Raw genomic sequence first — 15,627 nt, forward strand, 5'->3', positions numbered from 1 at the left:
CACAATTATTTCACTTAACATAGCATCTTCCCAGACTCTCCATGATGGCAATCATTTTTGTTCTTTTTAAAGATGAAATATATTCCCTTGTATGTATCAACCACATTTTCCTTAATAGTCTGTTGATTGACATTTTATTTGTTTCCATATTTTGGCTAGGGTGAATAATGCTACAATGAACATGAGAGTGTGGCTATCTCTTCACATACTGATTTCATTTGTTTTGGATATATAGTGAGGAGTGCAATTGCTGGATCGTATGGTAGTTCTACCTTTGATTTTTTGAGAAACCTTCATACTGTTTTTCATAGTAAATCTTCCTATAATAAACACAGAATATGTATACGTAAGGTATCTGGTGTAACATGGAACCTAGAGGAGGCACTATGGTTGCAAATCATTTAAGTTAAACTCATGGATAAATTGGCTTTATATCATGTCCTGATATTCGATTCCACTAAAGCAATGAAGTTATCTGTAAATTGAAATACTCTGTTCTCACTGGGCAATTGATGTCTTAAAGGACAATGGAAACAAAGATGGCTTAAGAAAAAATGATGGCATTTTATATTAGGATAAATCTATGTTTAAACAAAAATAAAACTAAAATGAGTAGGTTTGTATTATTAGAAGCTATATGATCACAAAATAAAGTTCAAAAATAAATAAAATATCGAATACATTTAGAGAACTCATTGTTATTCCCGGTCTTAGGCCAACTTAAAAAAACTGCTATTTAAACAAATTAGTGCTCCATCGTTTCAAGGGTTTGTAGATCTCAGGCTGCCAGCAAAACTGCAGTGATAACTAACTATGGGCAGTAGTACCATAGTCACTACTGAAAAAAGTTTGTTGACATCACAAACTCTGTAACTATTGAGATGATTTCAAATAGTTTCTGGAGTAAAAAAAGTGACGAAATCCAAATGTAATTGAAAGTAGTCCTAATGGTTACTGAGTTGCATAGTTATATAAAAGATAAAAGAGCCAACTAAGAAAGATGTTTGTTTTCATGTTGTACATCCTCTTTTTAGATCTAATGCCAATGTGCTGAATGAGTTTGCAAACAATGAGCTTCAGTGCAACATGAATTTTTGAACTGGAAAAAATCAAGACAATGCTATTACTTCTCAATGTCAGCAGGTTAATAGAAGAAATGCAGAATAAAAATGGTTATACATGCAAATATTCACGTAACATATTAACCTAAATTTTGGTCATAAGAAAATCCATTTTAAAAGTAAAGGTAGCTTATACTTAACCTATCTGAAGCTATAGTGAACTTTGAATTTAATGTTAGGTTCTAATTTTCTTAAGTAGAAAAAGTTCCGTATAAAGTCAATTTTAGCTTTATAATAAAATGCTTTTATTATGTAGTCCTAGGCCAACCAGGAGACAGGGGCTAATTTGCTGATATATTTTACTGAATGCACTAAGAATAATAAGTGCCCACCAGGAGTTTTAAAATCCACTTAGAGCCTCTTCATCAAAGACAGAAGAGTAGAAGTTAAGTATTCTCAGACATAACCACTTCCTAAATAAACCTTGCACTAATTAGGTACCCATGATAAAAAAAAAAACAACATTTCATTGGGCAGTAAGAGAGGCAGAGGCAGGAAGTGCGTGTAAAATTGTCCTGAATTTTAACCAATGTTTTGTAAAAAAAAAAATTAATTTTCACCAGGGTATATTTTTCTGTTAATGTTGAATCCTTCAATTCACACATTTAGAATGTGACTCTTTTAATACATTTACATACTACCATCTGATAAAAATAATTTATTTTATGATGTGCTTAATAAAAGGTTTGTGCTAAATAAAAACATTTTGTAAAATAAGTGCAGCATTCTTTGACCGATATTAATTTTGACAAAAAGAAAAATATAACAGTTTAAAAAAAATTTTTTAAAAGCCTTTTTTGTTGCTGCACAATCTTTTCAATTTCCCCTAAACTCACACTATGTTGATATAGATACTATGTTCTTACCTTTAATTCAAGTTTAGCTTTAGAGAAAAAGACATTTATTTCCCACAAGTGGATTAAAAATCTCAAGGCAATTAACAAGTAATGGAAACAAAATGTCAGAGTCAGAGAGTCTGTTTAATAATCTACAGAGAAACCCACATTTCATGAAGTAGATCAGAAGAAAATATTGAACATCAACTCCAGGATTTAATATTTAGAGTGCTGAACTTAGAAGATGATTAAATGGTGAACCTAAGCAACTCTTATGCCAAGGTCAGGTCTCTAACTTGGAAAACCTAAGCTCCTTGAATAGGAATTACTTTCTGAATGGACCCAAAGATTTTGGTTTCATGAACTTTCACTCTACCCCATAAAAGCTAGTACCCTTCTCTGTGGAAAATAATACAGATATTGTTTCACAGTGAGGCAACAAGGTTCCCCTCTCATGAGCAAATCCCACCACCTCTTCTAAACAGCAAGCTAATAACTCAATTCACATTTGAAAAAATCGGGGTGGGGGCAGGGCAAGAGGCCTGACTAGAAGCCTTGGTGTTCAAAGGCTCTCATTGAAAAAATACATAATAAGAGTGTGAATTCTTCACCAGCAGCCAAGGTATCCAGGTTCTCTCACCAAAATTTACCAGAAAGCTGGCTTGACCCATGGAGAGAAGGAACAGCAGTGTGGTGCAATGGTCCACCTGACAGCCATGCAGGGAAGGGAAACTCCCTCCCTGGGCCAAGGGAGGCAGTGAGTGAGAGCACTACCCAGCCAGGGAAACTGTGCTTTTTCCATGGAACTGTGCAACTCATGGATCAGAAGATCTCACTCGTGAACGTATGCCACTGAGGCTTCTGTTCCAACCCCTGAACACAGAGATTCTTACAGCCTTTCAGCTGGAATCCGCTTAAGCCTACTGAATTCCTAGGGGGAGGGCTGACTAGCACCTGCTGATGCTGCCTGCAGTCTAAGCCATTTGAACTCCTTGGGGGAAAGGCAGCAGCAAGCACTGGGACTCACAACTGCCTAATACACCAAACTCCCTGGGCTGGGAAGGGCAGCAACCATTTCTATAGCTCCAGGCTGTGCTTTTCCCCTGCTGGAGCCAGGGAGACTGGATGGCTTGGTCCCAATACTTGTCCCAACAGCCCAACACACAGTCTGTGGCAGTCTGGAGCCAGAGTGCCTCTTCAGGTCTAAACCTGACCCATCCTTCCTCAATGGGTGGGGCTTCCCTGCAGGATCTCCAGTAATTCCAACCAGAGGCTCAGGAACAGAATTTGGATATCCCTGGGCCTGAGCCCCTAGGGAGAGGGGTGGTGGCAGTCTCTGCAGACCAGCTGACTTTGCCTCTCCTTCTGGTAGTTCTGAGGAATCCAGGCAGCCCAGATGGGTCCCCAGTGAAACACACCCTCTCTGCTAAGGGACAAAGTGCTTTGGTAAACAGGTCCTGTTCACCATGCCATCCAACTGGGTGAGACCCTCCAACAAGGGTTGTCAAATATCCTATAAAGGAATGATCCTACTGACATCAGTTTGGTGCCCTTTGAGGTCAGAGGTCCTAGAAGAAAAAGCAGGGACCCATCTTTGCTGCTCTCCAACCTCCTTGAATGGCATCTCCAGGCACGGGAGTGAATTAAATGAATAGGGCCTGAAGTGAACCCTCAGCAAACTGGCTCCACCCTACAGAAGGGGGACCAGATTATTGAAAGAGAAACAAACAAGCAAAAAGCAAAAACAATGGCATCAACAGCAAAAAGACCCCACCAGAACCCCAGCCAAGGGTCAGAAGTCTCAAAGACTGAAACTAGACAAACTCACAAAGATGAGAAAGAATCAACAACAAAAAAAAATGCTGAAAACCCAAAAGGCCAGAGTGCCTCTTCTCCTCCAGGTGATCATAAAGTCTCCCTATTAGGGGCCCAGAACTGGACAGAGGATAAGATGAACTAACTGACAGAAGTGGGGTTCAGAAGATTATTGGGGGAACCTGCCCCCAGTATTTCAACATAGGTTCTTTCAATTTTCCATAAGCGTTGGCCGGCTGAGAAATAAAGAGACAGTACAAACAGAGGAATTTTATAGCTGGGACACCAGGGGTGACATCACATATCAGTAGGACCGTGATGCCTGCCTGAGTCTCAGACCAGCAAGTTTTTATTAAGGGTTTCAAAAGGGGAGGCGGTGTAAGAACAGGGAGTAGGTACAAAGATCACATATTTCAAAGGGCGAAAAGCAGAACTACTAATAAGGGTCTCACAAAGATCACATGTTTCTGAAGGAACAGGACAAAGGACAAAAGCAGAACTACTGATATGGGTCCAAAAAGATCACAAGGCAAAGGGCAAAAGCAGAACCACTGAAAAAGGTCTATGTTTCACTGCTATGTTCAGCAGTGAAAAAGGTCTTGATAAACATCTTAAACAACAGAAAACAGGGTTCAAGAGTAGAGAACCAGTCAGACCACAAATTTACCAGGGCAGAGTTTTTCCCCACCCTAGTAAGCCTGAGGGTACTGCAGGAGACCAGGGTGTATCTTAGTCCTTATCTCAACTACATAAGACTGACATTCCCAGAGTGGCCATTTATAGACCTCCCCCTAGGGAATGCCTTCCTTCCCCAGGGTATTAATATTAATATTCCTTGCTAGGAAAAGAATTTAGTGATATCTTCCCTACTTGCACGTCTGTTTATAGGCTCTCTGCAAGAAGAAAAATATGGCTCTTTTTGCTCGACCCTGCAGGCAGTCAGACCTTATGGTTGTCTTCCCTTGTTTCCTAAGAATCGGTGTTATTCTGTTCTTTTTCAAGGTGCACCGATTTCATATTGTTCAAACACACATGTTTTACAATCAATTTGTACAGTTAACACAATTATCACTGTGTCCTGAGGTGACATACATCCTCTGCTTATGAAGATAACAGGATTAAGAGATTAAAGTAAAGACAACCATAAGAAATTATAAAAGTATTATGTGGGAACTGATAAATGTCCTTGAAATCTTCACAATTTATGTTTCTCTGCTGTGGCTCCAGCCAGTCCCTCCATTCGGGGTCCCTGACTTCCCGCAAGAGAAGATGGGTTAAAAAAAATATGTTGAGCTAAAGGAGCATGTTCTAACCCAATGCAAAGAAGCTAAGAACCTTGATAAAAGGTTAGAGGAATTGCTAACTAGAATAACCAGTTTAGAGGGGAACATAAACAACCTGATGAAGCTGAAAAACACCGATGAGAACTTTGTGAAGCATACAGAAGAAACAACAGCTGAGTTGACCAAGCAGAAGAAAGTATATTGGAGTTTGAAGACCACCTTACTGAAATAAGACATGCAGATAAGAATAGAGAAAAAAGAAGGAAAAGGAAAGAACAAAGTCTCCAAGAAATATGGGACTTCATAAAAAGACTGAACCTACAACTGATTTAAGTAACAAAAGGAAATGGGGAGAATGGAAACAAGCTGAAAAACACACTACAGGATATCCCCCAGAAGAACTTCCCCAACCTAGCAAGACAGGCCAATGTGCAAATTCAGCAAATATAGGGAACACCATTAAGATCCTCCACAAAAAGATCAATCCCAAGACACATAATCATCAGATTCTCTAAGGTTAAAATAGAGGAAAAACTATTAAGGTCAGCCAGAAAGAAAGGCAAGGTCACCTACAAAAGGAAGCCCATCAGACTAACAGTGGACCTCTCAGCAGAAACTCTAAAAGCCAGAAGAGATTTGTGGCCAATATTCAAAATTATTAAATAATAGAATTTTCAACTCAGAATTTCATATCCAGCCAAATTAAGCTTCATAAGCGAAAGAGAAGTAAATTTTTTTCCAGACAAGCAAATGATGAGGGATTTTGTTACCACCAAGCCTGCCCTACAAGAGCTCCTGAAAGAAGCACTAAATATGGAAAGGAAAAACCAGCACCAGCCACTGCAAAAGGACACCAAAATATAAAGACCAATGACACTATGAAGAAACTGCATCAACTAGTGTGCAAAATAACCAAATAGCATCATAATGACAGGACCAAATTCACACATAACAATGCTAACATCAAATGTAAATGGGCTAAATGCCCCAATTAAAAGACATAGACTGGCAAATTGGATAAGGAGTCAAGTCCCATTGGTGTACTGTATTCAGGAGACGCATCTTGGGTGCAAAGACACACACAGGCTCAAAATAAAGGGACGGAGGAAAATTTACCAAGCAAATGGAAAGAAAAAAAAAAGCAGGGGTTGCAATCCTAGTCTCTGACAAAACAGACTTTAAACCAACAAAGATCAAACAGACAAAGAAGGGCATTACATAATGGTAAAAGGAACAATTGAACAAGAAGAGCTAACTATTCTAAATGTATATGCACCCAATACAGGAGCACCCAGCTTCATAAAACAGGTTCTTAGAGACCTACAAAGAGACTTAGACTCCCACCCAATGTCAGTATTAGACAGATCACCAAGACAGAAAATTAACAAGGATATTTAGGACTTGAACTCAGCTCTGGATCAAGTGGACCTAGCAGACTTCTACAGAACTCTGTACCCCAAATCAACAGAATATACATTCTTCTCAGTGCCACATGACACTTATTCTAAAATCAACCACAAAATTGGAAGTAAAAAAATGTTCAGCAAATGCAAAAAAACTGAAACCATAACAGTCTCTCAGACAACAGTGCAATCAAATTAGAACTCAGGATTAAGAAACTCACTCAAAACCACACAATTTTATGAAAATTGAAAAACCTGCTGCTGGATGACTCCTGGGTAAATAATGAAATAAAGACAGAAATCAAGAAGTTCTTTGAAGCCAATGAGAACAAAGAGATAATGTACCAGAATCTCTGGGACACAGCTAAAGCAGGTTTAAGAGGAAAATTTATAGCACTAGATGCCCAAATCAGAAAGCTAGAAAGATCTCAAATCAACACCCTAATATAAGAATTAAAAGAACTAGAGAAGCAAGAGCAAACAAATCCAAAAGCTAGCAGAAGACAAGAAATAGCTAAGATCAGAGAATAATTGAAAGAGATAGGGACACAAAAAGTCGACAAATCCAGGAGGTGGTTTTTTGAAAAAAATTAACAAAATAGATAGACTGCTAGCTAGACTAATAATGGAGAGAGAAGAATCAAATAAACAAAATAAAAAATGTTAAAGGGGATATCACCACTGACCTCACAGAAATACAAACTATTGTCAGAGAATACTATAAATACCTGTACTCAAATAAACTAGAAAATCTAGAAGAAATGGATAAATTCCTGGATGCATACACCCTACCAAGACTAAACCAGGAAGAAGTTGAATCCCTGAATAGACCAATAACAAGTGCTGAAATTGAGGCAGAATTAATAGCCTAGCAATCAAAAAAAGCCCAGGACCTACCTGATTCACAGCTAAATTCTACCAGAAATACAAAGAGGAGCTGGTACCATTCCTTCTGAAACTATTTCAAATAACTGAAAAGGAGGGATTCCTCCCTAACTCAATTTATGAAGCCAGCACCATACTGATAGCAAAACTGGGAAGAGACACAACAAAAAAGGAAAAAAAATCACTCCACTATTCCTGATTAACATCGATGCAAAAATCCTCAATAAAATACTGGCAAACTGAATCCAGAAGCACATCAAAAAACTTATCGACTGTGATCAAGTCGGCTTCATCACTCAGATGCAAGGCTGATTCAACATGCACAAATCAATAAACATAATGTATTACATAAACAGAACCAAAGACAAAAGCCACATGATTATCTCAATAGATGCAGAAAAAGCCTTTGATAAAATTCAACATTCCTTCATGTTAAAAACTCTCAATGTACTAGGTATTGATTGAATATATCCAAAAATAATAAGAACTATTTATGACAAACTCATAGCCCATATCATATTGAATTGGCAAAAGCTGGAAGCTTTCCCTTAAAACCTGTGCAAGGCGAGGATACCCTCTCTCATCACTCCTATTCAACATAGTATTGGAAGTTCTGGCCAGGACAATCAGGAAAGAGAAAGAAAAAAGGTGTATTAAAATGGGAAGAGAGGAAGTCAAGTTGTCTCTCTTTGCAGATGACATGATTTTATATTTTAAAAAAACCCATCATATCAGCCCTTAAATTTCTTGACCTGATAAGCAACTTCAGCAAAGTCTCAGGATACAAAATCAATGTGCAAAAATCACAAGCATTCCTTTATGCCAACAATAGGCAAGAAGAAAGCCATATCATGAATGAACTCCCATTTACAATTGCTACAAAGAGAATAAACTACCTAGGAATACAGCTAACAAGGCATGTGAAGAGCCTCTTCAAATAGAACTACAAACCACTGCTCAAGGAAATAAGAGAGGACACAAACAAATGGAAAAACATTCCATCCTCATGGATAGGAAGAATAGGAAGAATGAATTTCGTGAAAATGGCCATACTGCCCAAAGCAATTTACAGATTCAATGTTATTCCCATCAAACTACCATTGACATTCTTCACAGAATTGGAAAAAAACTACTTTAAATGTCATATGGAACCAAAAAGGATCCCATATAGCCAAGACAATCCTAAGCAAGAAGAATAAAGCTTGGGCAAAGACTTCATGACAAAAATTCCAAAAGCAATTGCAACAAAAGCCAAAATTGACAGATGGGATCTAATTAAACTAAGGAACTTCTGCAGAGCAAAATAAACTATCATAAGAATGAACAGGCAATCTACAGACTGGGAGAAAATTTTTGCAATCTACCCAACTGACAAAAGTCTATTATCCAGAATTTATAAGGAACTTAAACATATTGCAAGAAAAAAATAAATAAGCACATCAGAAAGCAGACAAGGGATATGAACCGACACTTCTCAAAAGAAGACATTTACACAGCCAAAAAACATATGAAAAAAAAAAGCTCAATATCAGTGATCATCTGAGAAATGCAAATCAAAAACACAATGAGATACCATCTCATGCCAGTCAAAATGGCGATTATTAAAAAGTCAGGAAACAATAGATGCTGGTGAGGGTGTGGAGAAATAGGAACACTTTTACACTGTTGGTGGGAGTGTAAATTAGTTCAACCATTGTGGAAGACAGCATGGCAATTCCTCAAGGATCTAGAACCAGAAATACCATTTGACCCAGCAATCCCATTATTAGTATATACCCAATGGAAAATAGTAAATTGTTATACTGTAAAGACACATGCACTCGTATGTTTATTGCAGAACTATTTATAATAGCAAAGACATGGAACCAACCCAAATGCCCATCAATGATAGACTAGATAAAGAAAATGTGGTGCATATACCCCATGGAATACTATGCAGCCATAAAAAGGAATGAGATCATGTCCTTTGTAGGGACATGAATGAAGCTGGAAGCCACCATCCTCGCCAAACTAACATAGGGACAGAAAACCAAACGCCGCATGTTCTCACTTATAAATGGGAGTTGAACATTGAGAATACATGGACACAGAGAGGGGAACAACACACCAGGGCTTGTTGTGGGGTTGGGGGTGAGGGGAGGGAACTTAGAAGTCAGGTCAGTAGGTGCAGCAAACCACCATAGCACATTTATACCTATGTAACAAACCTGCACGTTCAGCACATGTATCCCGTTTTGTTTTCTTTTTAGGAGAAATAAAACACACACACACACACACACACACACACACACACACAAATTCAAGCATCCCATAATATCCCCCTTCAAAAAAGATAATGAAGTTAAAATTAGTTATTCAGATGAACCCTAATCTAATATGGCTGGTGCCCATATAAGAAGAGGAGATTAAGACATAGACACTCATAGAGAGTGACCATGTGAATATGAAGGCAGTCAAACAAATAGACCTCAGAAGAAACCATTTTGAACTTGGACCTGCCGTCTTCAGCACTGTGAGAAAATTAATTTCTGTTGTTTACAAAGTCACACAGTCATTAGTAATTTGATGATCAAATAAAGAAGAAATTACTTTAGCATTAAAAAAATCTGGATCATGTGGACATTGCATAAAACATCACATTGCTCCACTGTATTAATGTCCTCTACTCATTTTATTGAAAGATCAAGAAGTAGCTACACTATTGGAAAAGTTGTGAGACATTCAATTCAGAGAGTGAAGACTAAGCCCTATGAAGATTCAGAGACCAGTTCAGTAAAAATATTTACAGACCTGTTAGAAGCATACTAGATATTGTTTCTAAATTAACAAATAAATTTAAGTATCTTATATGTTTTACTACAAAATAGGTACAATGCCTCATAGACCTATGATCACTACTAAAGTACAATTTCACACATAGGATGCTTCTGTGACCCATAAAAAGGTAACTTGAGAGGCTTTGTGGGGTGTACATGTTGTGAGGTAAGCATTATTCCCCTATGGGCCATATGCTCCAACAGAACATAGTATTATGCTGAAAGGGTTATTAGTAGAAAAAAACATGTTGTGAGGTGTTTGTGGTGAGTCCTAGAGGAAAATTCAAAACATAGCCCACTCAGTCCTAGAACAAGACTATGCTATCTGTAGCAAATAATTATGTATTTATTTAAAAAAATTACTCATCTGTCACCAAACTCTGGTAGAGATGGAATTCTTAACCTTTGGACACCATGCGAGCATGGATGTGGAACTGCCTAACATGAGCTCAGACTTTTGACACCCATCAAGTCATAAATAAATCTGGGTTATCCTGCAATAATCCTTTGTAAGATGCAAACTGCATGTTTAAGACTAAGTATAAGCAGAAAGAGGGGTTATAAGTAAGACACATGAGCAGGTATTGCCCCATGCTCCATGTACTCCGTCTGATCCCTCCTTGTTCAATGGAGTTTTACTTTTTTTCCTTCTTCAGCTCACAAGAAGGATATTTTTCCAAATGATCACATGCATAGGATAAAAAAATCCTGAGCTTGGTTTATGGATGAGTTTTTCAGGAAGTAAATGTAAGCTAAAAATACAGAATGACTGTATTACAGCTTTGCACATAAATGGCCTTGAAGGACAAAGTTTTTACCAATAGGTGATGCTTTAGAAAGTGCACCTGTTCTTCTACTTTGTGTAGTAAGCAAACTACTTTGAGAATAGAATATATATGGACACATTGGCAGTAGTCAGTAATTTAAAACCCTCAGGAATAAAGATTTATTTCACACCACCAAGTAAACCAAAGATGGTATCTGAGGGCAAACAAAATATAAAATAAATAATAGACAGATGATGAATAGCATTTAAGACCCTAAAATCAACTTCAGTGATGAGTACTGAAGTTTACCCCACTAACAATACCCCCTTCTAATTCTTCCTTCAGGGAAAATAACCGATTTTGAAGGGGCTGCTTAAAAATTGGATCTATGTTGTATAATTAAGAGCTTGCTGCTCAGCTACAATGAATGTGCTTAGCTAACAGCCACTAGGTTTTAGTTCCTTTTCAGGATCTGCTTCAGTACTCAAGACGAGGCTAAGCTTCTTCAGGAAAAGCTTCCAGCCAATGACAGAGCAAGTCAGTGGTAGGTAAAGTCAAGCTCTTCTTAAGTTGGCACCCATATAGTAGCTGAGCAGGTAGGTGGTAGTGACATAGCCATTCTATCCAATATATAACTCTTTTAACAGGATATTTCTTTAGAGTTCATGATTGAGTTGCTAGTCTGTTAGGTCTATATCTTGGTCTGACAATACCCTCTGATCATACTGCATCCCTTTCTTCTTTTAGAAGCTTCAGCCTTAATAATCCTTTTGCCCTATTAATTTTATCTTACCATCAGCTTCTCAATAAAACCTAATTTCAATGGTCTGCTATAATAAATTGGTATGTTTTCATTATTTTTATAGAGTTGTCAAGGTGTTATCTTTAATTAATTTGTTCCTTTTGTTCTATAAATATCTAAATACGTTTTTTTCAGAATCTAAAGATCTGGATTCTGTCCAAAGCTGTATGTTGGATACCTTGGTTATTCCCACAAAAATCTGGCCTTATAGAAATTAACATCAAGAAGATAGCAAAATAGATCTCAGGCAAATTTGGACAGCTAAAACATAAATGCAAAGAGGAGAAAGAAGTGTGTACTTATTGTATGCAATCAAGATTATCAGCTTTAAAGCAACATTATCAGCTTCAAATAGACTATTCTAAATGCAAGATGTTCTTTGTAAGCCTCACGGTAACCAGAAAGCAAAAATCTACGTGATATGCAGAAATCAAAAACATTCAAAACATATCGCTACAGAAAACCATCAAGCCACAAAGGAAGACAGTAAGAGAGGAAGAAAGAACAAAAAGGTTATTTACAAAAATTCCAGAAAACAACAAAATGGCAAAATTAAGTCCTTACCTATCAATAATTACTTTAGATGTAAATGGATTATAAGATAAAATAAAAATATATATAATGAGTAAACGAATTAAGAAAAATAAGACCCAACTATACGCTTCTTACAAGAGATGAAGTTTGCTTTTATGGGCACACATAGTCTGAAATTGAAGGATGGAAAAAAGATATTTCAGACAAATGGAAACCATAAATGAGCAGGTGCAAAAATTTAGACAAAATAGATTTTAAATAGAGAAGAATAAAGGAGAAAGAGAAGGACATTTAAAAATTGATAAAAGAGTTAATTCATCAGGATAATATAACCATTATAAATTTGTATGAACTCAACAATGGAGCATCTAAATATATAAGGCATATTAAAGGATATGAAAAGAGAGATATGTTGTAATACAACAATAGTAGAAGACTTCAATACACCACTTTTAATATTGAATAGTTAATTGAGACCAAAAATTAATAAGAAAATACTGAACTTGAACAATGCTTTACAGAAGAACGCATATTCTTCTCAAACATACATGGCATAATTTTCAGGATAGATCATATTTTGGTCACAAAACAAGTATTAGCAAATTGAAAAATGTTGAAATTATATCAAGTACCTTTTTCAACCCTAAAGGTATAAAATCAGAAATCAATAACTATAGGAATTTCAGAAAATTGACAAATGCATGAAAATGAATCAACATACCCACAATCAATAAATCAATGAAGAAATTAAAAGAAAATGTACAAATAGCTTGAGACAAATAAAATGGAAACAAAATATACTAAAATGTATGGAAAGAAGCAAAGAAGTTTTCCGAGGAAACTTTATAGCAAGAAATGCCTACATCTGAAAAGAAGAAAGATTGCAAACAACTTGATGTTACAACCCAAGATAATAGAAAAGGAAAAAACTACAATCAATGTTAGCAAAAGGGGGAAAAAGAGATCAAAACAGAAAAGAATAAAACAGCAACTAGATAAATAATGCAAAAGAACAAAAAAACTAAGAGTTGGTTTTCTGAAAAGATTAACAAAATTGACAAACGTTTAGGAAGATTAACCAAGAGTAAAAGAGAAAAGACTCAAAGGAATAAAATCAGAAATGAAAGAAGGAACATTAGAACTGACACCTCGGAAATACAAACAGTCATAAGAGACTATCATGAATAATTGTATGCCAAAGTGTGGATAACCGAAAAGAAATTGATAAATTATTTGACATAACCTACCAAGCCTGAATTACGAAGAAATAGAAAATCTAGACGGACCAATACTGAGTGAAAAGATTGAATCAGTAATAAAATGTATTCCATCATAAAAGGCCCAGGACCTGATGACTTCACTGCTGAATGCTACCAAACATTTAAAAAACTGATACCAATTTCTCAAAAATAACTTCAAAGAATTGAAGGGGTGGGAACAGTCAAACCCTTTTCACTAGGCTAGCATTAACCTGATACCAAAGCCAGACAAGGACATCACTAGAAAAGAAAACTACAAGCCAATATTTTTGGGAAACAGAGATACAAAAATCATGAACAAAACACAGGCAAACTAAATGCAATAACATATTAAAAGGATCATTTATTATGATGAAGTGAGATTTATCTCTGGGATTCAAGGATGGTTCAACATTTGCAAATCAATAAATGTGATTCACAGCATAAACAAAATGAAGGACAAAAATCATATGACCATCTCATAAGATGCTTATAAAACATTTGACAAAGTTCAATATCCTTTCTTATAAAAACTCTCTCAACAAATTAGATATACAAGAAATGTACATCAACACAATAAAAATATGTATTACAAACACACAGATAACACACAAAGGAGAAAAGTTGAAAGCTTTTCTTCTAAGATCAGGAACAGGACAAGGATGCCCACTCTCAACACTCCTGTTCAATGTAGTACAGGAGGTCCTAGCCAGAACAATTTTAGGCAGGAGAGTGACAGGAAAGACATTCAACTTGGAAAGAGACAGTTAAGTTGTCTGTTTCCAGACTATATAATTTTATGTATAGAAAACACTAAAGATTTCAACAAAAATAATAGAACTGGTAAATGATTTCAGCAAAGTTGCAGGACACTAAATCAACATGTAAAAATCAGCAGTGTTTCTCTACCCCAACAATAAAATTTCTGAAAAATAAAACCAAGGGAATAATCACATTTACAATAGGTACAAAAAAATTAAAATGAGTTTTACACTAAAAACTGTGAAACATTAATGAATGAAACTTAAGACATCCAAATGGCTAACAGATATATGAAAAATGCTCAACACCGCTAATCATTAAGGAGATGCAAATTAAAACCACATGAGATATTAACTCACACCAATTACAATGGCTATTATTAAAAAGGCAAAAAATAACCAATTCTGGTAAGGATATGGAGAAAACAGATTTCTTGTACATTGCTTGTAGGAATATAAATTAGTATAACCATATGGAAAATAGTCTCTAAAGTTTCCTCAAAAAAAATAAAAAGTAGAATTACTCTATGATCTAGCAATCCTACTTCTGGGCATTTACCTGAAAGATTTGAAATCAGTGTGTCAAAGAGATGTTTACACTCCCATGTTCATTGCAGTACTGTGTATAATGGCTAACCTATGAATTCAACCTCAGTTTTCTTCAAGGGACGGATGATAAAAAAATTCTGTCATTTGTGACATCATAGAACATTAGCAAAATGTTCTCCAATTCCATTCATGAAATGAAACATGTCAAACACAGACAAATACCAAATGTTCTCACTTATATGTAGAATCTAAACCAATTGAATTAATGGAAGCAGAGAGTAGAAGGGTGGTATCCAGAGACTGGGATGTGAGGGAAACAGGGACAGTCAAAGGGCATAAAGGTACAAAGCCTCAGACAGTAGGAATATGCACATTTTTTTAGAACAATTACACAGCATGGTGAATATAGCTATAACTGAATATTGTACAGTTAAATTTTATTGAGAAAGTAAATTTCAAATGCCCTTATCAAAAAATTATTAAATATTTGGGATAACGAATATGTTAAGCTTTATTTAACCATTACACATTGTTTTCAGAAATTATAATATCACCCTGTACACAAAACATACATACATCACCATACATATAATTTGTCAACAAAAAGGAATTCACAGAATAATACAAATGATGAGATACATTCATAGATAAAAATATGGTATTTATTGCTATTAAACAAACTTTCAAGAAATAAGCACTGTGAGCATTTATTTATTTTTATACTTTAAGTTTTAGGGTACATGTGCACAACGTGCAGGTTTGTTACATATGTATACATGTGCCATGTTGGTGTGCTACACCCATTAACTCGTCATTT

General features: G+C 36.0%; 1 long non-coding RNA gene across 1 annotated transcript in view; it reads right to left on the reverse strand.

Moving 5' to 3' along the window:
• The window catches only part of LOC129533048 (uncharacterized), a 157,353-nt gene extending 142,431 nt beyond the window's left edge, over positions 1 to 14,922 (reverse strand). The window contains exon 1 of the long non-coding RNA XR_008679061.2: positions 14,821 to 14,922. This is a non-coding gene — a long non-coding RNA (uncharacterized lncRNA). The remainder of the gene's footprint in view (positions 1 to 14,820) is intronic.
• Positions 14,923 to 15,627: the final 705 nt, after the last annotated feature.

The sequence above is a fragment of the Gorilla gorilla genome, chromosome 3 (genome assembly GCF_029281585.2).
Source record: "Gorilla gorilla gorilla isolate KB3781 chromosome 3, NHGRI_mGorGor1-v2.1_pri, whole genome shotgun sequence".
NCBI lineage: Eukaryota > Metazoa > Chordata > Mammalia > Primates > Hominidae > Gorilla > Gorilla gorilla.